The sequence below is a fragment of the Sus scrofa genome, chromosome X (assembly GCF_054392235.1).
Source record: "Sus scrofa isolate SSC_HxYL_T2T_F1_AM1 chromosome X, Sscrofa_HxYL_maternal_Yorkshire_Landrace_v2.0, whole genome shotgun sequence".
NCBI lineage: Eukaryota > Metazoa > Chordata > Mammalia > Artiodactyla > Suidae > Sus > Sus scrofa.
The window spans coordinates 18,606,379-18,632,097 of NC_139401.1; the positions used below are offsets into that span (position 1 = coordinate 18,606,379).

Genomic DNA, 25,719 nt, shown 5'->3' on the forward strand with positions numbered 1-25,719 from the left:
CCATTGGTAATTTGATAGGGATTGCATTGAATCTGTAGATTGCCTTGGTTAGTATAGTCATTTTGACAATGTTCATTCTTCCAATCCAAGAGCTTGGTATATCTTTCCATCTCTTTATGTCATCTTTGATTTCTTTGATCAGGGTCTTATAGTTTTCATAGGACAGGTCTTTTGTCTTGTTAGGTAGATTTATTCCTAGGTATTTTATTCTTTCTGATGTGATGATAAATGGGATTGTTTCTCTAATTTCTCTTTCTGATCTTTCATTGTTAATATATAGAAATGCAGTTGATTTCTGTGTATTTATTTTGTATACTGCAACTTTACCAAATTCATTGATGAGCTCTAACAGTCTTCTGGTAGCATCTTTAGGATTTTCTAGGTACAGTTTCATGTCATCTGCAAACAGTGATAGTTATACTTCTTCCTTTTCAATTTGGATTCCTTTTTTTCTTCTCTTGATTGCCCTGGCTAGGACTTCCAAAATTATATTGAATAGAAGTGGCGAGAGCAGTCTTATTGCTGATCTTAGCAGGAATTCTCTCAGCTTTTCACCCTTGAGAATGATGTTAGCTGTGGGTTTGTTATATATGGCCTTTATTATGTTGAGGTGGGTTCCCTCTATGACCATTTTTATCAGAAATGGGTTTTGGATTTTGTCAGAAGCTTTCTTGCATCTTTTGAGAGGATAGTATGGTTTTTATTCTTCAGTTTGTTAATGTGGTGTATCACACTGATTGATTTATGGATTTTGAAAAATCCTTGCATCCCTAGTATAAATCCCACTTGATCATGGTGTACGATCCTTTTAATGTATTGCTGCATTCAGTTTGCTAGTATTTTGTTGAGGATTTTTGCTTTATGTTCGTCAGTGATAACTGGCCTGTAATTTCCTTTTTTTATGGTATCTTTGACTGATACTGGTATTAGGGTGGAGGTGGCCTCATGGATGAGTTTGGGAGTATTCCTTCTTCTGAACCTTTTTGGAATGTTTTCAGAAGGATAGGTGTTAATTCTTCTCTAAATTTTTGATCATATTTGGCTGTGAAGCCATCTGGTCCTGGAGTTTTGTTTGTTGAAAGTTTTTAAATCACAGTTTCAGTTTCAGTACTTGTGATTGGTCCATTCGTCTTTTTTATTTCTTCTTGGTTTGGTCATGGAAGATTGTACCTTTCTAAGAATTTCTCCATTTCTTCGAGTTTGTTTTATTGGCGTATAGTTTCTTGTAGCAGTCTCTTTTGTATTTCTGTGATGTCTGTTGTAACTTTTTTTTTTTTTTTTTTTTTTTTTTTTGCTTTTTAAGGCCACACCCGTGGCATATGGAGGTTCCCAGGATAGAGGTCGAATCAGAGCGACAGCTGCCAGCCTAATCCACAGCCACTGCAACACAGGATCAGAGCTGCATCTGCGACCTATACTGCAGGTCACTGCAATGCCTGATCCTTAACCCACTGAGTGAGGCCAGGGATCAAACCCGCAACCTCATGGTTCCTAGTTGGATTTGTTTCCACTGCACCACAATGGGAACTCCAACATCTCCTTTCTCATTTCTGATTTTATTGAGTCCTCTCTTTTTCTCTTGATGCGTCTGGCTAAGGGTTTATCAATTTTGTTGATCTTTTCAAAGAACCTGCTTTTAGTTTCATTGGTCTTTTCTATGGTTTTCTTTGTTTCTATTTCATTTATTTCTTCTCTGATCTTTGTGGGTTTTTTTCCTTCTGCTGCCTTTGGGTTTTGTTTGTTCTTCTTTCTCTAGTTGCTTTAGGTGGAAATTAGGTTGTTTATTTGAGATTTTTCTTGTTTCCTGAGATGGACTTGTATTGCTGTAAACTTCCCTCTTAGAACTGCTTTTGCTGCATCCCATAGGTTTTGGATTGATGCGTCTTTGTTTTCATTTACTCCTAGGTTTTTTTTTTTTTTTTTTTTTTGCTTTTTAGGGCTGAACCTGTGGCCTACGGAAGTTCCCAGGCTATGGGTCAAATCTGAGCTGTGGCTGCTGGTGTAAACCACAACTCACGGCAGTGCCAGATCCTTAACTCACTGAGCAAGGCCAGGCATCAAACCCGCATTCTTTTTTTTTTTTTTTTTTTTGTCTTTTTGTTCTTTTTTAGGGCTGTACCCACAGCATATTGAGGTTCCCAGGCTAGGGGTCTAATCGGAGCTATTGCTGCCGGCCTACACCAGAGCCACAGCAACACCAAATCCGAGCCATGTCTGCAACCTGCACCACAGCTCATGGCAATGCTGGATCCTTAACCCACTGAGCGAGGCCAGGGATTGAACCCACAACCTCATGGTTCCTAGTCAGATTCATTTCAGTTCCGATGGGAACTCTGAACCCGCATTCTTATGGATCCTAGTCAGGTTCATTACCACTGAGCCACAACGGGAACTCCACTTCTAGGTATTTTTTAATTTCCTCTTTGATATTTTCAGTGATCCATTGGTTGTTTAGTAGCATGTTGTTTAGTCTCCACGTGTTTGTGGGTTTTCTGCAATTTTTTCTTCTTGTTACTTTCTAGTCTTATAGTGTTGTGGTTGGGAAAGATGCTTGATATGATTTCATTTTTTTTTTTTTTTAATTTACTGAAACTTGATTTGTGGCCCAGAATGTGATCCATCCTAGAGAATGTCCCATGTACGCATGAGAAGAATATATATTCTGCTGCTTTGGGGTGGAATAGTCTGTAAGTATCTCTTAAGTCCATCTGGTCTAATGCATCATTTAAGGCCTGTGTTTTTTGTTGATTTTTTGTCTGGATGATCTGTCCATTACTGTAAATGGGGTGTTAAAGTCCCCCACTATTACTGTGTTATTGTCAATTTCTCCTTTTAAGGTTGTTAGCAAGTTGCCTTATATATTGAGGTGCTCCTATTGTTGGGTGTATATATATATATATATAATTGCTATATCTTCTTCATGGATTGATCCTTTGATCATTATGTAATGGCTTTCTTTGTCTCTTGTCACATTCCTTTTTTTGAGAAATGCATTTTTTTAAAATTTATTTTTTGTGATTTTAATTTTTTCCCTTATAGTTGGTTTACAGTGTTCTGTCACTTTTCTGCTGTACAGCAAAGTGACCCAGTCACACATACATATATATAGCAGTCTTTATTTTAAGATCTGTTTTGTCTGATATGAGTATTGATATTCTGGCTTTCTTTCGATTTCCATTTGCATGGAGTATTTTCTTCCATCCTCCCATTTTCAGTTTGTATGTGTCCTTAGAGCTAAAGTGTATCTCTTATAGATAGCATATATATGGGTCTTGTTTTGTATCCATTCAGCCAGTTTGTGTCTTTTGATTGGAACATTTAGTCTTTTTACATTTAAGATTATTATTGATATAAGCTCGTATTGCTATTTTGATAATTGTTTTGGATTTGTTTTTGTTGGTCTTTTTTCTTCTTTTGTTCTCTTCTTTTGTAGTTTGATGACTGTCTTTAGAGTTGTGTATGGGTTGCTTTTTCTTAGTTGTGTGTGTATCTATTGCAGGTTTTTGGTTTGCAGTTACCATGAGGTTTTCATATAGGAGTCTATATATATGCAATATTGTTTTGAGTTGCTGGTCTCTTAATTGCAGATGCATCTCCAGTATCATGCATTTGTGCTCACCTCTTCTCACAATTGCTGGTTTTGATGTCATATTTGTGTGTGGATGATTTCCTGCCTTTACTATATGTTTGCCTTTACTGATGAGCCTTCTCATTTGTGATTTTCTTGCTTCTAGTTGTAGCCTTTTCTTATCCATCTATAAAAGTTCCCTTAGTATTTGTTGTAAAGCTGGTTTAGTGGTGCTGAATTCTCTTAGCTTTTGCTTATCTGTAAAGCTTTTGATTTATTCTTCATATCTGAGAGCCTTGCTAGGTAGAGTAATCTGGGTTGGAGGTTTTTTCCTTTCATTACATTAAGTATATTATGCCATTCCCTTCTGGCCTGTGCAGTTTCTGCTGAAAAATCAGCTGACAACCTTATTGGAGTTCCCTTGTATGTTATTTGTTGCTTTTCCCTAGCTGCTTTCAGTATTTTCTCTTTGCCTTTAATTTTGACCAGTTTGATTAATATGTGTCTTGGGGTGTTCTTTCTTGGGTTTAGTTTATATGGTGTTCATTGTCCTTTCTGGATTTGAGTGAGTGATGCAGTTAAGGAAGTTTTTGGCTGTCATCTCTTCAAATATTTTCTCTGGCCCTTTCTCTCTATCTTCTTCCGGCACTCGTATAATGTGAATGTTGGAGCATTTAAGCTTGTCCTAGAGTTCTATTAGACTCTCTTAATTTCTTTTCATTCTTTTTTGTTTTCTTTTCTTTCTTTTTTTTTTTTTTTTTGTCTTTTTGTCTTTTGTTGTTGTTGCTATTTCTTGGGCCGCTCCCACGGCATATGGAGGTTCCCAGGCTAGGGGTTGAATCGGAGCTGTAGCCACCGGCCTACGCCAGAGCCACAGCAACGCGGGATCCGAGCCGCGTCTGCAACCTACACCACAGCTCATGGCAACGCCGGATCGTTAACCCACTGAGCAAGGGCAGGGACCGAACCCACAACCTCATGGTTCCTAGTCGGATTCGTTAACCACTGCGCCATGATGGGAACTCCCATTCTTTTTTCTTTATTCTTTTCTGCATCAGTAATTTCCACCAGTCTGTCTTCCACCACACTTATTCGATCTTCTGCCTCCTGTAAACTGCTATTGCTTCCTTCTAGTTATTTTTTTATTTCAGTTATTGAATTTTGGATCTCTCTTTGTTTAGTCTTGTATTTCTTTGCTCAACTTTTCTTCTAATTTATCAATGTTTGCCCCTTGGATCATCTTTACCATCATTATTTTAAAGTCTTTTTCATGGAGGCTGCTAATTTCCAGTTCACTTAGTTGTTTTCTGGGGTTTTGTCTAGTTCCTTTATCTGCCTTATATTCCTCTGCCTTGTCATTTTGCATAGCTTTTCACCTGGTCTCCTTTTTGCAGGATAGAGGGTTGTAGCCTCTCGTGCTTCTGTGCCCCTCCTTGTGAAAGCGCCCCTCCTACTGTCTCAGTGTGGCTTCTTTGCCTTCAAGTGTAGATTATCTTTTTGGTAGTTTGTAGTCTGTTTTACTGATGGTTTTTCAGTGGTTCATTGTAAGTTTGGTGTTTTCATGGCAGAGGGTGAGCTTAAGTCCTTCTACTTCACCATCTTGTCCCAATCCAGGCTGTATTTAAAATCTATTTGTTGATATCTACAAAATAGCGTGCTGGGATTGGTATCACACTGAATCTGCAGATCAAGCTGAGAATTAATATCTTAACAATATTATGACTTCCACTTGATGAACATAGAATCTTTTTTGATTTCTTTTAACAGAGTTATACAGTTTTTCACATAAAGATCTTACAGTTGTTATGTTAGATTTATACCTAAGTACTTCTTTTTTTCCTTTTGATGGTAGGGTAAATGCTGTTTTTAAATTCTAGTTGTTCATTTCTGGCATATGGGAAAGTGATTGACTTTTGTATATCAGCCTTGTATCCTGTGACCTTGCTAGAATTGCTTATTTATTAGCTCCAGGTTTTTCTTCCCCCCTTTTGTTAAATTCTTTGGGACTTTCTTCATTATCAATCATGTAATCTGTGAACAAAACATCTGTTTATTTGTTATTTCCTAATCTGTATACCTTTTGTTTCCTTTACTTGTCTTATTGTATTGGTTGTGACTTCCAGCACAGTATTAGAATACAAGTGGTGAGAGATGGAATTCCCTTTGTGGCTCAGCAGTTAACAAACCCAAATAGGATCCATGAGGTTGCAGGTTCGATCCCCAGCCTTGCTGTGTGGGTTAAGGATCCAGCATTGCTGTGAGCTGTGGTTTAGGTTGCAGATGTGGCTTAGATCCACTGTTTCTGTGGCTGTGGCATAGGCCAGCAGCTGTAGCTCCGATTTGACCCCTAGCCTGGGAACTTCCATATGCCACAGGTGCAGCCATAAAAAAGCAAAAAAAAAAAAAAAAAGCAAAAAAAACCCACCCAAAACAAAACAAAACAAAAACAACAAAAAACCAAGTGGTGAGAGAGGACATTCTTATCTTATTCCTGAGGTTAGTGGGAAGGCATTCAGTTTCTCTCTATAGGTTTTTTGTACATTAAGGACGTTCTCTCTATTTCTAGATTTCTAAGAGGTTTTTTTTTGTTTTTTCCTGATCTTTTTTTGTCTTTTTAGGGCTGCACCCACTGCATATAGAGGTTCTCAGGCTAGGGATCCAATCGGAGCTGTTACTGTTGGCCTACACCACAGCCACAGCAACACCAGATCTGAGCCGTGTCTGAAACCTACAACACAGCTCACGGTAACCCCAGATCCTTAACCCACTGAGTGAGGCTGGGGATCGAACCTGCAACTTCATGGTTCCTAGTTGGATTCTTTCTTTTCTTTCTTTCTTCCTTTCTTTCTTTCTTTCTTTTTTTTTTTTTTTTTTGTCTTTTGTAGGGCCACACCTGCTGCATATAGAGGTTCCCAGGCTAGGGGTCGAATCAGAGCTGTAGCCACCAGCCTATGCCACAGCCACACCACAGCAATGCCAGATCTGAGCTGTGTCTGTGACCTACACCACAGCTCATGGCAACACCAGATGTTTAACCCACTGAGCAAGGCCAGGGATCAAACCCACAACCTCATAGTTCCTAGTCAGATTCATTTCCAATGTGCCATGACAGGGACTCCCGCTAAGAGTTTTAATCACAGACGGATATTGGATTTTGTCAAATGCCACTCTGAATCACATGATATGTTCATGTGATAGTTTCACTTTCATGTGTTGATGATGAATTGATTTTAGGATGTTGAACCAGCTTTGCACACCCAAGATAAATCTCATTTAGTCAAGATGTGTAATTCTTTTTATACACTGATGGATTTGTTTTGCTAATATTTTTTTGAGTAGGTTTACATCTGTGTTCATGTAGTTTGCCTTTCTTTTAATGTCTTTATCTGGTTCTGGTATTGATAATACCCTAATATGGCCTCATAGAGTGAGTTTTGATGTGTTCCTCTATTTCTATTTTCTGGAAGAGATTGTAGAGAATTCTTCCTTCATTTCTTCATTGAATATTTGGCAGAATTTCCCAGTGAAACCATCTGGTTACAGGACTTTCTTTTTTAGAAAGTTATTAATTATTGTTTGAGTTTCTTCCATTGATATAGGCCTATATTATCTGTTATTCCTTGTATAAATTTGGATAGTTTGTATATTTCAAGGAATTGGTCCACATCAAATATATAGGCATAGATTTGTTCATAATATTCTTTTATTATTCTTATAATGTCCATAGGATTGGTGGTAATGACTTCTTTCATTTCTGATATTAAATTTTGTGTCTTCTCTCTTTTTCTTCTTGGTTATCCTGTTTAGAGGCTTATTGATTTTATCTGTCTCTTCGGAGAAACAGCTTTGTTTCCACTGATTTTTCACTGTTGAGTTCCTGTTTTCAATTTCATCGATTACTGCTGTAATTTTTATTGTTCTGTCCTTCTCTTTGCTTTAGTCTTAAGTTGTCTTTCTTTGTCTTATTAGAAGCTTAGGTTATTGATTTTAAGTCTGTTTTCTTTTCTAATAGATGCATTCTGTGCTATCAACTTTTCTCTAAGCCCTGCTTTTGTTGCATTGTACACATTTTAATTTATATTTTCATTTAGTTCAAAATATTTAAAAATTGCTCTTTAGATTTCTTCTTTGACCTATGCGTTATTTAGAAATGTGTTGTTTATTAGCTAAATGTTTTGAGATTTTCCAGCTTTTTGTTATTGATTTCTAGTTTAATTCCATTGTGGTGTGAGAATATGCTTTGTATGATTTTTTATTCTTTAAAATTTGTTAAGCTCTGCATTGTGGTCCAGAATTTGGTCTACCTTGATGAGTATTTCATTTGATCTTGACAAGAACCTGTATTTTGCTCTTGTTGGATGTAAGTGACAAGTAGATCCAGTTGATTGGTGGTGCTCTTCAATTCACTTACATTTACTCTTTTTTTTTTTTTTTTCTTTTTGGCAGATCTGTCAGTTACTGAAAAGGGAGTTTTGAAGTCTCCAGCTATAATAGTGGATTTGTCTATTTCTCTTTGCAGTTCTATCATTTGCCTCATATATTTTGATACTCTTATTTGGTGCATACATATTAAGGATTGTTATGTTTTCTTGGAGAATATGTCATTTTCTAATGCCCTTCTTTGTCCCTGATGATTTTCCTCCTTAGGAAGTCTGCTTTCTCTAAAATTGATATAGCTACTCTAGCTTTTTTTTAACCAGCGTTAACATGGTATATCTTTCTTCATCCTTTTGCTTTTAACCTATCTGTGTCTTTGTATTTAATGTGAATTTTTAAAATTTACTTTGACAATCTCTTTTAATTGGTGTATTTAGGCCATTCACATTTAAAGTGACAACCATATTTGTAGCTTTTCTATTTGTTACCCTTTTTAAAAATCAAAAAAACAAGTCTCCTCTTTTTCTGCCTTTCTTGATTTCATTTGATCATTTTATGTGACTCTGTTTTCTCTCCTGTCTTAGCATATCCATTATATTTAAAAGTTGGCATTCCCGTTGTGGCTCAGCAGTAACAAATCGGACTTATATCCATGAGAACATGTTTGGTCCCTGGCCTCGCTCAGTGGGTTAAAGATCTGGCGATGCTGTGAGCTCTGGTGTAGGTTGCACATGTGGCTTAGATCCCGCGTTGCTGTGGCTGTGGGGTAGGCCCGCAGCTCCAGCTCCAATTTGACCCCTATCCTGGGAACTTCCATAGGCCACACATATGGCCCTAAAAAGACCAAAAAAAAAAAAGTAAAAAAACAGGTAGGATATATTGGATAATATGAATGCAGGTAAATAGGCCTTTAGTGTAAGTTTTCATATTAATTTGGCAAGGAGGTGGGCTGTGTTTAATGTTTGTTGTAGATGTAGGTGCCAAAGGCTTCAGTTTGCTTTAGTGACTTTAGTTTTAAATTTTTCTCCCCCATTATCCTTGGGTTTCCCTAAGAACTCCTTTTTATTTTTATTTATTTTTTATTTTTTTGGTCTTTTTGCCTTTTTCTAGGGCCGCTCTCATGGCATATGGAGGTTCCCAGGCTAGGGGAGCTGTAGCCACTGGCCTACACCACAGCTCACGCCCACGCGGGATCCTTAACCCACTGAGCAAGGCCAGGGATCAAACCTGCAACCTCATGGTTCTTAGTCGGATTAGTTAACCACTGCGCCATGACGGGAACTCTAAGAACTCCTTTTAAAATAGTACTGTTTCTTGCAACTCTTTGCGTTGTAATCTCTTGCTATCATATGGGAACTTTGGTGACACGATGGTAGAGTATGGGGAAGGAGACATGTTTTACAATCTTAGGACCAATCTTAGTCTTTTGGTGGGCCTGAGCCCTGGACTGCAACCTTCAGAAGTATTTCTTAGCCACCTGCCTCCCCAGCCTCGCCCCCCTGCCGTGCTTCCTTTTAGGTGAAACAAGGCTAGAAGAGGCTGCCTTTGGCTAATCTCCCCTCTTCCAGGAGAGTATCGAAGGCTTTAATAAATTTTTCCTTGGAGTGTTAGTTTTTGTTATAGAGAACCTTGTGGGCTTATTTCAAAACTTTTCCCATGGGTATATTTTAAAATGGTTACTTTTCCTCTTACCCATAGTGGAGGAGATCCTTCTCAGATTTTAACAGTCAGAACCTTGTGAGGTTTCCTGGAGGTAAAGCCATGAGAATGTAGAGGCCCTCCTAAAATTGGGCTCCCAGTTACTCACAAGCCTTTGTCAAAATTACAATTTAAGTTTTCTTACTAGTGTATTCCTACTCCAGCACCTTCTGTTCCAGGTAAGCTAATCTTGAATGTGATTCTCTGTATTTGCCTGTCTCTCCAGATTTCAGATGTTCAGTTCGCCCTGTGCTCCTGATTCTCTGATAGGCCTAATAAAAGTTGTTGATCGGCAGTTCAGATTTTTTTCTTGTTGTAAGGACAAAAGTGACTACATTCCAGCACTTTATGTGTTGGAGCTGAAGCCTGAAGTCTTTTATTTATATTTTCAAATTGGAAATACCTTACTTAGTTTAAAAATAATGTTCATCAAGAGGCTTTTAACTTTGCTATGAGCCATTTGCTTCGCTAGATGACTCATTCTCAGTTATTTCATCCCTTTGAATCTCGGATCTGTATATTTTCAAAGTGCTTGGTAAGAACATTTTCAGAGCAAAATACTTGAAGAATTTAAGAACTTAATGTAGTTCTAGAAAGTTGCTAATAACTCTAACCTAAATTAACTAGAATTAGTGATTTTCTTTTCCCCCCACAACACTATTTTTTTTTTTTTTTTTTTTTTTTGTCTTTTGTCTTTTTGTTGTTGTTGCTATTTCTTGGGCCGCTCCCGCGGCATATGGAGGTTCCCAGGCTAGGGGTCGAATCGGAGCTGTAGCCACAGGCCTACACCAGAGCCACAGCAACGCGGGATCCGAGCCGCGTCTGCAACCTACACCACAGCTCACGGCAACGCCGGATCGTTAACCCACTGAGCAAGGGCAGGGACCGAACCCGCAACCTCATGGTTCCTAGTCGGATTCGTTAACCACTGCGCCACGACGGGAACTCCCAACACTATTTTTTTGTTTTATTTTTGTTTTTTAATCAGATACCTTCTATAAACCACGCCAAAGTAACTTCAGGGATTATTTTCTTTAACTGTCATTTGCTGTTGTTTTATCCCACTTGTTTTTGAAGAAATAACTCAATTTTTAAAAGGATTTTACAATCTCTCAAAACTAACCATTGCTTAAATTTGAAAAACAATGAGAATAAATGTTCAACTCATATGTTGCCAATGTTCTGTTTTCAGTTAACCTTGAAGAATGTATTAATTATGAAGTATACATCTTGGTGACTTTAACTTAATAGGATTACTTTCAGAATCTGTGTGATAGAGGACAGTTTGGCAAAAATGTGTTATTTAAGCAACTGAGAAAGCACTGTGTGTACTTTTCAGCCTTATAATTTGATTACTTGCTAAAAAAATTTCATTTTGGGAAGCTTGAGTTCTTATCCTCGGAGAATAGTTGTAACCAACCTCGGGAGACTGAAACATTGTAAATTGCATTAGCCTTTCCCCTTTTTTAGTTTTCATTTAAGTTTTATTTTCCTTGCTAAATCTACTGTGAGGAACGGCCACTCAGCCATTAAACCAAGAAGCAAATAAGCTGTGTGGTATTTAAGATTGCTTATTAGTTGGCAAATTCACATTTCTTTCCTTTAAGAAATATTTTTCTCTCTTATTTTCCTAATTGTTTAAATAAATATCTTTGGAATTAAATTTTTTAAAGAGGGAGAATTAAAATATTAAATATTATGAGTGTTATGTAACATACTAAGTAAAGTTTGTTTAAAAAATTGTTAGTGCTATACTGAAGTAAATTGGTTGAAATGATTTTTGTCATGTAATAATCAGTTAGCTGTGGTTCGTTTTAAGGTAAGATTCATGTGTCTAGCCTTCTCTGAATTAAAGGAAGAAGCTTTTCCCTAGGCATTTTGCTCAGAAATGTTTCTTATGAAGCAAGAGGTCTGTCAAGGGGAAATGGAGAAGGAATAGAAGGCCTTCAGTAGTGGCACAGCAGGTTTATGTAGCGCCCATGCCACCTTCCCCTTGCTCTCAACAGATTGGTGGCTGCTGTCAGTGTCCTTCCTCCTAAAGTTTTTTAAAAGCTCTTGATATAACAGTATCTTAGAAGAAACCCTCAAGAATGGAAACAGTGTATCAGTATTTTAGTCTTAACTGAAAAGCTTCCATGTGCTAACAATTCCACTGAAGCTAACTGTCCACGTTCAGTAAACAAGTAATTATATTGAGGCGCCTGTCAGCAGAGTCCTGACTTTCAATTCCCAGATAAGCGAAGAGCAGCAGCTTCTCTTTTTTGGTTTTGGTCTTGCCAGTTACTCCCTGCTGACTGGAACGGCAGCTATCCTTGCAAAATGCTCCTTTATTCACTGCAGCATTGGAGACCACAGCACCAGTATAGCTTGTTTCCCTCTCCAGAGACTCTTGGGACCAGACCCATGATCCTTGACATCCTCACTGGCCGTCCGTGAGCACAGAACCCCTGTCCTTGTAATGATCTGTACATCCCTCAGTCGCATCCTGGCTCCTTCCCCAACCCTCGCATTGTCCCCTAGAACTCCCGAACTGCCTTAATGATTTCTCCGATGACTTCAGTCTTGCCTCAGCCTCACACTGATTTCGCTTTCTGCTTCTGGGATTCTTTGCTACTGCCAAACAGATGCCTGAGGTAGGCCCCTCTGGTGCCATTCTGCTACCTCTGCCTGCTGCCTGCCTTTGAGCTCCTTGAGTACAATGAGTCCTTCCCTCTTCAGGTTTTTGCCCATGCTGCTTCTTCACATGCAGCTGTTTTTCTAATCTTTGCTTGGCTGCCTCTGTAATTCTGATCTGAGTTTCCTTGCGCTAATCTCTGTTGGTGTCTATTTGTTTCCTTCTTGGAATTATTTAAATTCGCACTTGTGTATTGACTTACTCATTTCGGCTTTTGTTTTGTTTTGGGCACACCCATGGGCATGCGCAACTTCCAGGGCAAGAGATTAAACCTGCGCCAGGGAAGCAACTTAAGCTGCTGTAGTGACAGCACCAGATCTGTAACCCACTGCGCTGGAAGAGAACTCCTTCACTTAGCCTTTTTTTTTTCTTTTTAGGGCCACACCCACAGCATAGGGAAGTTCCCGGGCTGAGGGGTCAAATGGGAGCTGCACCTGCTGGCCTATACCACAGTAACGCAGGATCCAAGTCAAGTCTGCAACCCCACAGTTCACAGCCACACGGGATCCTTAACCCACTGTGTGAGGCCAGGGATCCAACCTACATCTTCGTGGATACTAGTTGGGTTCATTACTGCTAAGCCACAACAGGAACTCCTTGCTTCACCTTTTTCATTGATTCTAAGATAAACATTTCTGCCCAGATTTCTGAAATTGGGGCACATCTTACACTGGATGCCTTGATTGCTTTCTGAATGGTAAATAAAATAATGTTTTATCCTACAATCAATTAATTGTAATAAAAACAATAAAATACTGTACTTTTGGTTAGCTGTTACCCCTAGTTGATTGTGAGTTCCAAAGGAATTCTGTCTATTTTACTCACCAGTAGGAACCAATGCCCAGTACAGTACCTGGCACCTAGTAGGCAATCTGTAAATAATGCTTAGATGAAATCATTATCTGTTTGGGAGATGATGGCCCTGATATGTCTGAAGGTGAATCAGTCAGTATATTTGCATGTAAATGTTTAATTCAGTTTCTGTGTTTTAGTTTTTATCTTTGGAGATTTCCTTATTCTAGAAATGAAGAAGGTCTTTAGATATGTCTATTTTTTACCCTTTTTATGTATCTCGTCCTTTTTATTGATACATGGACATCCTTATTTAAGAGTGTTTACATTTGAAAAATGAATCCACATAAGCTTATGTCAGGTATCAGCAATTGACTTTCATTAGGGAGAAGAATGAGAAAGGTACCAGAGTTTTGAGGGCTTGAACTTACTTTATTTTACTTCATCATCTAAGGAGTGCATTCACTTGGTGTGCCAACTTCAGTTTTTTTAGAGAAAGAACAACGAACGGACAGTACGAGTGGCTGGAGTCCCCTAGGCCAGCTCCTCGACAGGGTTCATGTTTACTCAAGGTGTGGCTCTCAGTCCTTTTCATTTTCCCAATCCTGCTACTGGGGACAGCAGTTGAGTCAGCCTGGGATAATGAGCGGTTTGCCTTTCATTGTCACACTCGACAGCCTGGTTGCGAAAACATCTGCTATGATAATTCCTTCCTAATCTCTCACGTGAGTTTCTGGGTCCTGGAGGTCATATTTACATCTACCCCTGCACTCTTGTACCTAGAGCATGTGTTCTATGGGATGCGAAAGGAAGGGAAGTTCAGCAAAGAGGAGGCAAAGTTGCCCCAACCAGTGGTGCCAATGTAGAGGTGCACTTGGAGGAAATAGAAATCAAGAAGTTCAAGTCTGGCATTGAAGAACAGCAAGGTGAAAATGGGGGCCGGGGTGGCTTGCTGCAAACCTGTACCATTGGTATCTTCTTCAGGTCTGTCTTTGAGGTGCCTTCCTGCTGATCCAGTGGTACATCTATGAATTCAGCCTGAATGTGGTTTATACTCGCAAACGAGACCCTTGCCCGCCTTAGGTGGACTGCTTCTTCCCTCGCCCCACAGAGAAAAGCATCTTTATCCTCTTCATGCTGCTAGTGTCCTTTATATCTCTTGTCTTAAGTATCATTGAGCTATTGCATGTCTTATTCAAGAGCATTAAGGACCATGTGGAAGATTCGGAGAGTGGGCGTTACCTCAGAACATCTGGTCTGCCAAGCCCTCCAGCGTCTCCTCATCAGCTGTTCCTCTCTCCACCATGTCCCTTTCCAGGGACAAGCTGGTTGCTGGAGCCAGAAACAGTTCTTCCTGCCACAGTTACAGCAAACAAGGAAGCCAGGAAAACCCTGCAAATTACAGCACATAACAAGTTCAAATGTGGCAGGCAGGAAGCACCATCTCTCACATACACAGTCTTTTGATTTCCCCAATGACAAGCAAAATTCTTAAAAAAAAAAAAAATCTACCTACTGGACACTAGCCATTGTAGACAGGCAGCTGTTCTTCAGAGCCAGCAGTCATGCCAGCAGTAGTGGAAATGACCTAGAGATTCAGACGCATGGTTGAACGTGTTCCAGTTCTGCTCGCTTGTTAAAGGAAGGTGCAGTAGACAGTGTACTTGTGTTTCAGAGGAGGTGGGGCTCATCAAGGTCAGTCAGTCATGAGGCTTAGTAGATACAAAGACATTAGACCACCAGGATTTTTTTCTAGGGTGTCTGGGGTAGGAGGGTAGAGAAAAAGGCATTAGCAGAGGTACATGTTGATATTTAAAGTGATTGACTCAAAAAATTTGTATTTTAAATAAAAGTTGCACTAGGTGTGATGCATAAGCAAGGCCTTTTTCTCTTACATATTTCCTTAGAATGGTTCAGTGTATGTGAAGGTGATAGATATTTACCATGTATTGGTATAAACAGATGCCATATAAACTCATGGACATAGATTTTAAAATAATGCACATGGTGTTCAAATTTGAGCCTTTTTCATGGGTTTTTTGATGTGGGTCCAAAGGATGTGTATATTACAGATTTCCACTGTAAAAGTAAAACATTTTTTTCCCCTAACTCTGCCACCCCCTGTGTATCCTAGTATGGATGCAGGTTCTCTTCATGATAATTTTCTTGTTTGTAGAAAGATGTCGTGAACGATTTTCCTTTTTCTGAAATGTAATCATTGATGCTTGAATGGTAGAATTTTAGTACTATAAGCAACATTCTCTAATATGAGAAGCATGAAACGCTTAGAGCTGGACTCATAAGTGTTCTTACATGAATTTTTACAGTAAATGATAGTTCTTGACTCTATCCAGCTTAATAAACCCTACGTAATAAACATTATTTTGAAGCATATATTCTGTTGAGTTTGGCAGTCTTAAGGGATAGTCAGCATTTTTGATATTCGTACTTGGATTTTATTTGGAATGCAAGAGAGGTTGAAAGAGGTATGAGTATTATTCGTGTAACTAATTTGTTTGTAATATATACTAAGGAAATCTGTTTCTTCAAATGCCTTTTTTAAAACTCATCACAGATGATTAGTGAAAATGCTGAGTTTAATGCTTCATTCTTGCATGGCAGCTACATAAGCAGTGTTGAACAGTGAGAAATACTAATTTGTTGAACATTTCCTGTTGAACTGCTGTCATGTTCAGCTTTATTGCACGCAATGTAGACCTAGTCCATTATGTATTCTAGAGAGTGTTCTTTGTTCAGTAAAGTTTCAAGAGAGCAATCCTCTTGACGGCCTTCTCTGCAAGCTTCTGGCTGTGCTCATCTTTCCTCGTCTTTTGAATTTTTCATTGGTACATCTTCATCTAAGCAAAATATGCTAGAACAGATTTTTGGAAAGAGAATTGTGGAAACCATGTTAGAAAAGGTTTTAGTATTAGCATTTTTAATTATACGTAGCAGAATCAGATAGGCTTATTTCTTTTCAAAGTGCAAAAATAAATGCAGCTTCTTTGTTTTCCTTTTAACTGATCTCCTCTTCATCGGAAGCCTCCCCCCACCCCACAGGGCACCTGGGAAAGGCGAAGATGGGGATGACCTCAGTGGTAAACCTGCCAGTCCATCTGACTGCATCTTGCTCTGACAGTCTCATTTGGAAAACCCATTCTCTTGGTTCAGTGAAGAATCTTTCAGATTGCCTTCTCACAAACCCTTTCTTGAGGAAGAATCACTATTATCTTCGAATGGGATGTGTGTCTCTGTGGGGCACCACACAACTTCTGAAACCTTGGAATCAGATCGAACACGCCACCTCACTTCCTGGTTCACATTCATTTTCACGTATTGCTTGCTTGATTTTCTTTAAATTTTTATCTTGAGATAATTGTAGATTCCATATGTCCTTCAACTAATTTCTCCTAATAATAATCTTACATAATTATAGCAGAATATTATACCCAGAAAAACTGACGTTGATATAATCCATGGACCTTATTCAGATGTCACCAATTTTACATGCACTCGCGTGCGTGTGTGTGTGTGTGTGTGTGTGTGTGTGTGGTTCTATCACTTGTGTAGATTTGTGTGACCACCACAGTGAAGATATAGATATCATAGATATCGCCAGGACTCCTTATGCAATCTTTTTATAGCCTCAGCCACATCCCTCCCTTTCCCTCTCCCTATCCTCTGGCAACCTGTTCATCTCTATAATTTTGTCATTTAAAAAATGCTATTTAAGTGGCATGGTATAGTGCATAGTCTTTTGAGATTGGCCTTTTTCATTCAGCGTAACTCCCTGGAGACCCATCCAAGTTTTTGTGTGAACCAATAACTTGTTCTTTTTTATTGCTAAGTAGTATTTCATAGGATAGAGGTACCACACTTTATTCAGCTGTCAAAGGACTTTCAGGTTGTTTCTAGTTCGGGGCTGTTATAAATAAAACTGTTATGAACATTCGTGTACAGGTTTGTGTGTGTGTGTGAACCTAAGTTTTCATTCCCCTGGGATAAATGCCCAAGAGTGTAGTTGCTGAGTTGTATGGTGAGTGTATAGTTTGGCAGGACACTGGTGTACTCTTTTTCCAGAGTGGTTTAATTCCCATCGGCAATGTATGAGTGATCTCGTTTCTTCCACATGCTCGCCAGCATTTGGTATTTTTCACTATTTAAAAAAATTTGTTTTAGCCAGTCCAGGGAGTTCCCGTATGGCACAACAGGTTAAGGATTTGGCTTTGTCACTAAAACAGCTCAAGTTGCTGCTGTGGGATGGGTTCAGCCCCTGGCCTGGGAACTTCCATATGCTGTGGGTGTGGCCAAAAAATAATTTTTAGCCATTCTAATAGGTATGTAGGTGATATTGTAGTTTAAATTTGCATTTCTCTATTGGCTAATAATGTTAAACATCTTTTCATGTGCTTTTTTGACATCTCTGTATTCTCTTCAGTGAGGGATCTTTTTGTGACTTTTGTCCATTTTCTAGTTGGTTGTTTTATTATAGTTGAGTTTAAGGAGTTTTTAAGAATATTTAATATATATATTCTGTATTAAAATGCTTTTTAGGGTATATTTGAAAATATTTTCTCCCAGCTTATAGCCTATATTTTCATCGCTTAGTAAAGTCTTTTCACGAGCAGACTATTTTAACTTTGATAAGGTCATTTAACAATGTTTCCTTGTATGGAAGTATTTTTGGTGGCAAGTCTAAGAACTTTTTTTCTGGTCCTTTATCCTAAAGATGTCCTCCTTTGTTTGCTTCTATACATTTTATAGGTTTGCATTTTGAGTTAATTCTTGTTTAAGTTGTGTGAGGGATTTAGGTTAAGGCTTTTTGTTTTTTGGCCTTTGGATGACCAGTTGCTATAGCACCACTTGTTGAAAAGTTTCTCCTTCCTCCACTGAATTGCTTTTTCAGGCAAAAATCAGTTGGATATATTTGTGTAGCTCTTTTTCCGGGTTATCTGATCTGTCCCATTGATCGATGTGTTTATCCTTCTGCCAGTATCACACTGTCTCAACTACTGATACGTAGTAGCTCTGTAGCAAACTTCAACATTAGATACAGTGATTCCTCCCACCTTATTCTGCTTTCTCAAAATTTCTTTAGCTATTTCAGGTCATGTGCCTTTCAATTTCTGTTTTATTGTTTATTTTATTTAATTTATTTTTAAGTTGTATTGAAGTATGGTTGATTTACAGCGTTATGATAATTTCTGCTGTACAACAAAGTGATTCAGTTATACAAGTACACGTATTTATTCTCTTTCAGATTTTTTTTCCCACATAGACTATCACAGAATATTGGGTAGAGTTCCCTGTGCTATACAGCAGGTCCCTATTGACTGATTACTCCATAGACCACAGTGTGCATATGCCAGTCCCAAACCCCAGTCCATCCCTTCCCTCACCTATCCTCTTTGCCAACCATAAGTTTGTTTTCAGAGTCTGTGAGTCCAAGCTTGCCTACATCTACAAAACATTTGCTGTGATTTTGATAAGAGTAACTTTAAATGTTTATGTCAGTTTGGGGAGAATTGGCATCTCGTTGAGTCTTCTAATGCATGAGTACAGTATGTTTCCCAATTTACTTAGGTTCTCTTCAGGTTTTTTCTCTAAAATTTTATAATTTTAAGGATACAAATCTTACAGATATTTTATGAGGTTTATATTTCATCTCCTTGGAGCAATTGTAAATGATATTTTGCTTCTAATTTCTGTCTGCACATTTTTGTAATTTTTATTTGAAAAGTGACTGGTTTTGTGTGTCAGTCTTGTATCCTACAGTCTTGCTAAACTCACTTAGTTCCAGGAGTTTTTTTTGGTGGATTCCTTGAGATTTTGTATGTAGACACCATGTCATCTGCAGATAGTGTCGATTTTAATTCCTTTGTATACAATCTGTATGCTATTTATTTTTCTTGGCTTATTACTCTGATTAGAACTTAAAATACTGTGTTAAATAACAGTGATGAGAGCACACATTCTTGTCTTACTTGTGATCTTAGGAGAAAAGCATTCTCTCTTTCACCATTAAATATGATGTTAGCTGTAGGGTTTTGTGGGTGATACTTGCCAAGTTGAGGAAATTACCTTCTATTCTTAGCTTGCTACAGGGTTTTTGGGGTTTTTTGGTTTGTTTGTTTGTTTTTAATCACACATGGATGTTGGATTTTGTCAGATTCTTCTGTTGCATGATTTTCCTTCATTACCTTGTTGATATAGTTTTCAAATGTTGAATCAGCCATCGTATCTAGAATAACTCTGCCTTGGTCATGGTGTTTAGGTCTTTTTATACACACAGCTGGATCTGATTTGCTAGTATTTTGAGGATTTTTGTGCCAAGTTCATGAGCAATACCTGTCTATAGTTTCCTTTTTTTTTTTTTTTTTGTGCTGTCTTTGTCAAGTTTTGATATCCCCATATTAGTAGCATCATAAAATCAGTTGGGAAATGTTTCCTCCTCTTCTCATTTCTGGAAGTGATGATGTAAAATTGATGCTAATTGGTCTTCAAATATTTGGTAGACTTCTCCAGTAAACCCATCAGAGCCTGAAGATATCTTTTATTGGAAACTAAAATGACAAATTCACTCTATTTAATAATTACCCAACTGTTTAAATTGTTAATTTCATCTTGGTTAAGTTTTGATAGCTTGTAGTTTTCAAGGAATTGGCCCATTTTTTTCTAAGTTGTCAAATTTATGAGTGTAAAGTTTGTGGCATTTCCTTATTGTCCTTTTAATGGCTACAATGTTATAGACATCTCCCCTCTTTTATTCCTGATATTGATGATATTTGTCTTCTCTCTTTTAAAAAAATCTTTATCAGTCTTGGTAGAGGTTAATGAACTTTATCAATCTCTTTGTGGAAACAGCTTTTGCTTCGTTGATTTTTCTCAATTGTTTTCCTGTTTGAAATTTCATTGATTTCTGCTTTTATCTTTTATCATTTCCTTTTTTCTTGCTTTGGGTTTATTTTCTTTTCCTTGTGTTGAGGTAAGAAATTTGGGTTATTGATTTGAGATCTTTTGTAATATATGCATTTAGTGCTATATATTTCTCTTCTAGTGTTGCTTTAGCTGCATCCCACCTATTTTGGTATAATATATTTTCATTAAATGCTGTGAAATTAAAATTTCCTTTGAGACTTCCTCTTGTATGATGGTTGCTTTGAAATCTTTATCGGATAATTCTGACATCTCTGTTAGCATCTCTTTAAAGTCTTTTCTCATTCAGGTTCTCAGCATGACAAGTAATTTTCTATCGAAAGCTGGACATTTTGGATATTATGTCACTAGGCTCTAGATCTTATTACTCTTCTGTCTTATCTGGCCTCCTCTGACACTCCTCTGGCATGGGAGAGGGGCGCCAGATGGGGATGGTAATTCACTTTCCTCAGTTCTGCCTCCATTGACACCTGCTGGAGCGGGGCTCCTTGTTGCTGGTGTGGTTGGGAGTTCATTTCCCCACTAGGCCTCTGTTGTCCACCCTCGCTCGGAGGTGCAGGAGAGGCAGGAGAGCTTTGTTGCTGCTCCCCACGTGGGCTCCACTGACACTACCCCGGCAGGAGGTGGGGCCTGCTTCCCACTCTGCCTTTGCTGGTGTGAATGGAGCCACAGTTTTTATTGTTTCACCTGACTGGAGTAGAGTGGTTAAAAGTTTTCTGTCTTGCGGGGGAAAAAATGTAATTGTAATGTATACATGTAAGGATAACCTGACCCCCTTGCTGTACAGTGGGAAAGTAAAAAAATTATTAAAAAAAAAAGTTTTCTGTCTTGCGAGGCTACTCTTTTTCTGGTCTTTGAGTTCAAGAGAGAACAGGCTTCGATTGGGGCTATTTTTTGTCTGTGCCATGGGCATTTTGAGGTTGCGTGCTGAAGTAGTTCTATTAGAGTTGCTTTAAAATCCTTGTCAGATTATTCCAACATCCACTTCATCTTGGTGTTGATGTCTCTTGTCTTCTCATTCAAGTTGTGACTTTCGAAGCCTCTGGTATGATGAGTGACTTTTGATTCTGTCCTGGTCAGTTGAGATATTATGAAACTCTGGATCCTTTTCGATCTTTTTTGTTGAGCAGGCAGCCTTGCTGTTGTGGGAGTGTGGGGGTCGGGTCGGGTGTATGTTCATTCTCCTGTGTGGCAACCCCTGACACCACCTCTGCCGAGGTGTTGCTCTTACTCCCACTGCCTCCTTGCACATGGGTGGGGTGGATGATCAGCTCCTCATTTGGCCCCACTAATACCTTGCCAGCAAAAGTGGACCACTGGTTCACACTGCCTTAACTGCCTCTGCTCCGTCCGACAGACCCTATCCTGGCAGCGGCACCAGAGTACTGTCACCTGCTTCTGCCTGGGGGAAGATAGACGGGCCCCACCAACACCACAAGGGGGGACAGAACGCTGCCTGCTTCTGCCAGGCTGGGGATGGAAGGTTAGGTCCTTGCTTCCTCGCAGTGTGTGTGTGTGTGCGTGCGTGTGTGCATGCGTGCGTGCGTGCGTGCATGTGAGAGCGTCTAACCGCCTGGCCCCCCTGCAACCTCAGTGGGCAGGTGGTGTCATTTACCCATTCGTGTTTGCCTGAGTAGGCCGAGTATTGCCCAAAAGATGTTCTACTGTTAGCCCATTCTTTTCCTGGTCTTTTGGCGGTGGGAGTGGGGTTTTCTAGTACTTTTTTCTGTTTGCCTCCTGTCAGTTTCAGGTCAGAAGTTTCTCTGCACCCTGTCAGGGGTACAGGAGTGACGAAGCGGAAGCCCGGGGCGCTCACTGCTGTGGCGTGCCTCAGGTCTCGAAGTCTCTAGACACTTGTCCTCCTCCTTTCCACCCTGTCTTCCTAGCTGTGTGTCTTATGTACAGGGTTTTGGTTTTAAGGGGAAAGACCTGCAAGAAAGGGGACTACTCCTTCTTTACCAAAACTGGAAGTTTCCATGTGTGTGTGAAAATTCTGTAAGCACCGATTTATATGACATCACTTCATTCTTCAAATAGACCATGTGTCAGGCACTGTGATTGAGACTTAGTTCTCACCTGCAGAGATCTCATAGTTTTGTAGAATTCAGAGGGCTGTGAAATAGATTTTAATTTGCCCCCATGGCCCTCAGATAGAAAACACAATTCTTTATTTTGGAAATAAAGCTAAATCTAGCTCCACACCACCTGTCTTGTTGGTATTACTGGTGCTCCTCTGCCTCCCGTGGACTGATTTACCAGGCAGATGGGGAAAGGGGCGTAGTCCTTAGTGCCTTTGTTGTTACCGTGGTTACCCTTGCATGTTACCCAGGTTACCATTAAACCTTTTGCCAGGAGCTGCCCTCCATTGGGCATTGTTTGCCTGGCCCCAGCTCGCCAGCCTGTGGTGCTTAGTGATCAGACTGGAGGGATCTCTCCAAGCACCACCACTGTCCAAAGTCCTGATCACCCCTCTGCCTGATGCGGAAGCTGCAGCCCCATAATCCTTCTGGTCCTGGAAGGACGTCACCTCTTTTTGACATTAGCCTGTTGGACGGGAAGTTTGGCTCTGCTGTGAGTCTGGGCTTTATATATACTAAGGACTGATGGTTCTCCCCAGGGTCAGGAGAAGCCCCTCAGGGACAAACTCCATGCTTCTGCTTTCCTCTGGAAGCTTGAGTTGGTGATTTGAAAATGCCCTCAGTAGAGCACTTTAAACTTGATGATGATAATAATGGTAATAACATTTATCTCATGTGCTATTTTGAGCATTTTCCTGTATCCTCTTATTTAATCCTAATAGCAACCTCAGGAATAAGTAATATTATTAGACCCAGTTTTCATCAAAGGAGATTGTAGCACCAAGAAGTGAAGTAATTTGCCTAAAGTCATTACTAGTCAGCTAGTAGATGGTGGAGTCAGAATTTCAATCCAGGCAGTGTGCCTCTGGCTCTGAAGTTCTCACTCTTCTTCTGGACGTGTGAGCTCCTTTGACTTTGACTTTGCTTTATTATTATTTGTTTGAAATCAAGATTGTGTCTGAAACAAGTGCTTCTGAAAGTTATCACAGAACTAAATGTAATTAAAGAATATTTCTAATTAGAAGCACTTTTTGTTTTCTTTCTTATGAAACCACGTAGATAAATCTGGCAACAGGAGTATGAAAAATAACTTATTGGTACATATATTTTAAACTGTTTGGAGTGTAGTTCTTTTATAATCAGATTTTTTAATTTGTTTCTGGAAGTAGGAAATAATGATTTTGTTAAGAGATGTCCACCTTTTTGTTCAGTTGTTTAGGGCTGAAGATAAAATTCATCCAGATTATTTTTTATGATATGCATCTGTTATTTATCACATTTATTTATACAGTTGTGATATTTTGTATTGCTTTACATGCCTTTATGTTCAAATACAAGTAATTGAATAACTAGAAGGATGTGATTCACAAGTCCTTATATAAATATTATCCATGCCCTTAGGTTTAAATTCTACTTTAGGGGCTTATGATAAAGCAGTTATAATGTAGCCACATTCCTTTGTTTGGAAAAGATTCATGCTACCCTTTAACTTGATTTTTTCAGTGAAAAGATATAAATTTTTCCACTCATTTAAAATGTGGAATCAAGTTTGATTTACATATATATTCTATGGTATAATTGTTTTTTTCTATTCCTTGTAAATACACGAAGGGTTTAATATAAAATCTCTGCCATGTTTTGTTAGAGAATAATGTATAATTTCTTTAAAGGCATCCAGTAATTTGCATTTTTTCATGCCATTGCTTCTTAAATTTCTGCAGGCACTTTCCCACTATGTGATTTATCTGAATCACTGTGATTTATCTGAAGCAGATACCTATTTCAAATTCATATTGATTTATCATCCAAACCATTTAAATACATTCTTCGTTGATCTATAAAGAGTCTTTGTTAGTTCTGGCTCAAGAGAAACCACGGGAGTGAGCTTTGAAATTTAAAATTAATTCATTAAGCGGACATCTGTTAAAGCACCTGCTATAGTGGGTCCTGCTGGATGTTTGAAATAAAAAACAAGAAGGACATGATTAGTGATTGTAGCGAGCTTGCATTCTGGAAGGGAAAGGCTCATGACAGCGTGGTGATTGGGATGTGCTCTCTGCTCTAGAGGAGTTCTCAGGCCAACAGAGAATGAAAATGTCAAACAGCAGGTCACTTCAAAACTCAGGTGATTGATCCTTTCAACAGGAATAATATTTCAGTCTTTATTTTCTGAATTTTAGTTACGATAAAATTTACATATCCCATTTCTATACCCTACGTGTCCATTGCCTCATTTCTTCTTCGTCCCTGTAAGACCCTTACGAAGTACTTAGAGCAGCCCACCCACTTGGAGGGCCTTTCTGCTAGATCTTAGGGGCAAGAGTTATGTGAAATGCAGTCCGAGGTGGGCAGTAAGATGGCCAGCAAACCACAGATTGCAGTGCAGTTGTGTGAAGAGCTTGTGCTTAGATAGTGTGCTAGGGACCTGGAAAGAGGCACACACAAAACAAGCTGAGGGATCATGCAGTGCTTTCCGAAGGAGGAAGAAATAGAATTAACTAGGAGTAGTAGTGGAGTTGACTTCTTGTCATTTAAGGAACAGCTTAAACATCACTTCCTTGGGCACTCCCATACCCAAGTTAGTATTCTATGAAATTGACCTCTTTTGCTTTCTTTTATAGCAGTTAATCTTCTTGTCTCTTACTTGTTTACTTAATTATGTCTCCTCTCCAGAATGTAACTGCCTTAACTGTCTTGTTTCCTCTGTATCCCCATTGCTTAGCCCACTACCTCCTCTCCTAGTAGGAGCTTGGGAAATGTTTGTTGATTAAATAAATGAATGAATGAAGAAAGAATGAATACTGGAGTGTGAGCAGATAAAAGCAAGTATGTGTGAAGGCTCAGTTGAGGAACTGAATAATTAGGTGCGACAGGAACCAGGGTGGTTTTTCTTACAAGTTAGGAGATGAAACATGGAATTAAAACTTTATCCTGGAAGTCTTAGACAGCCTCCATGCTGTGTGATAGGTAATATATGTTTCTTTTCCTGAATCCAGTGATTGACAAGCAGAGTATGTTTGAAATAGTTGCTATGTGCAAAGCTGATGACTTCACTGAGGCCTTGGGAGAATGTTACTAGAAGTTCAGCTGGAAAACTTCAATGATATTCTTGAAGTCAAGTAGCCAGGCATAACAGAATTTTATTAGGTGCATAGTGTTCCTTGGCTGGTTCTCTTGAAACACTGAACTGCTTGAGATTTAGATTCCACAGTTGTTTCAAAGGAATGGTCACTTTCAGGATTTTTCTCTCCCTTCCTTTCTCTTCTTTTCTTTTCTTTTCTTTTTTTTTTTTTTTTTTTTTTGCTTCAGCACGCAAGGTGGACTATATGAGGTTGTCCAGCTTCTGTAAGCGATGGTGGTAGACAGTTCCTCTTCCATGAATGTAAAAATATGGTTCAGTTCACTTCAGCAGACATTTTATTACATACCTATCATGTGTAAGATGAAGTGCTAGCTACTTGGATATAGAGATAAGCCAGACTTTTAGATTTTTCAAAAATATTACTGGCTGTTGATTTATGTTTAATACACATCTCCTTCAATGGTAAAAAAAGAATCTGGCATCTTGTAGTTTTCCCCAAAAAAACGTAATGTAA

The 25,719-nt window shown here is 38.9% G+C and overlaps 1 protein-coding gene and 1 pseudogene across 12 annotated transcripts in view; both read left to right on the forward strand.

The window, feature by feature from the left end:
- CDKL5 (cyclin dependent kinase like 5) overlaps positions 1 to 25,719 on the forward strand; it is a 235,939-nt gene that overhangs the window by 109,299 nt on the left and 100,921 nt on the right. The window lies entirely within an intron of this gene.
- On the forward strand, positions 12,554 to 14,739 carry LOC146394499 (gap junction alpha-1 protein-like; annotated as a pseudogene).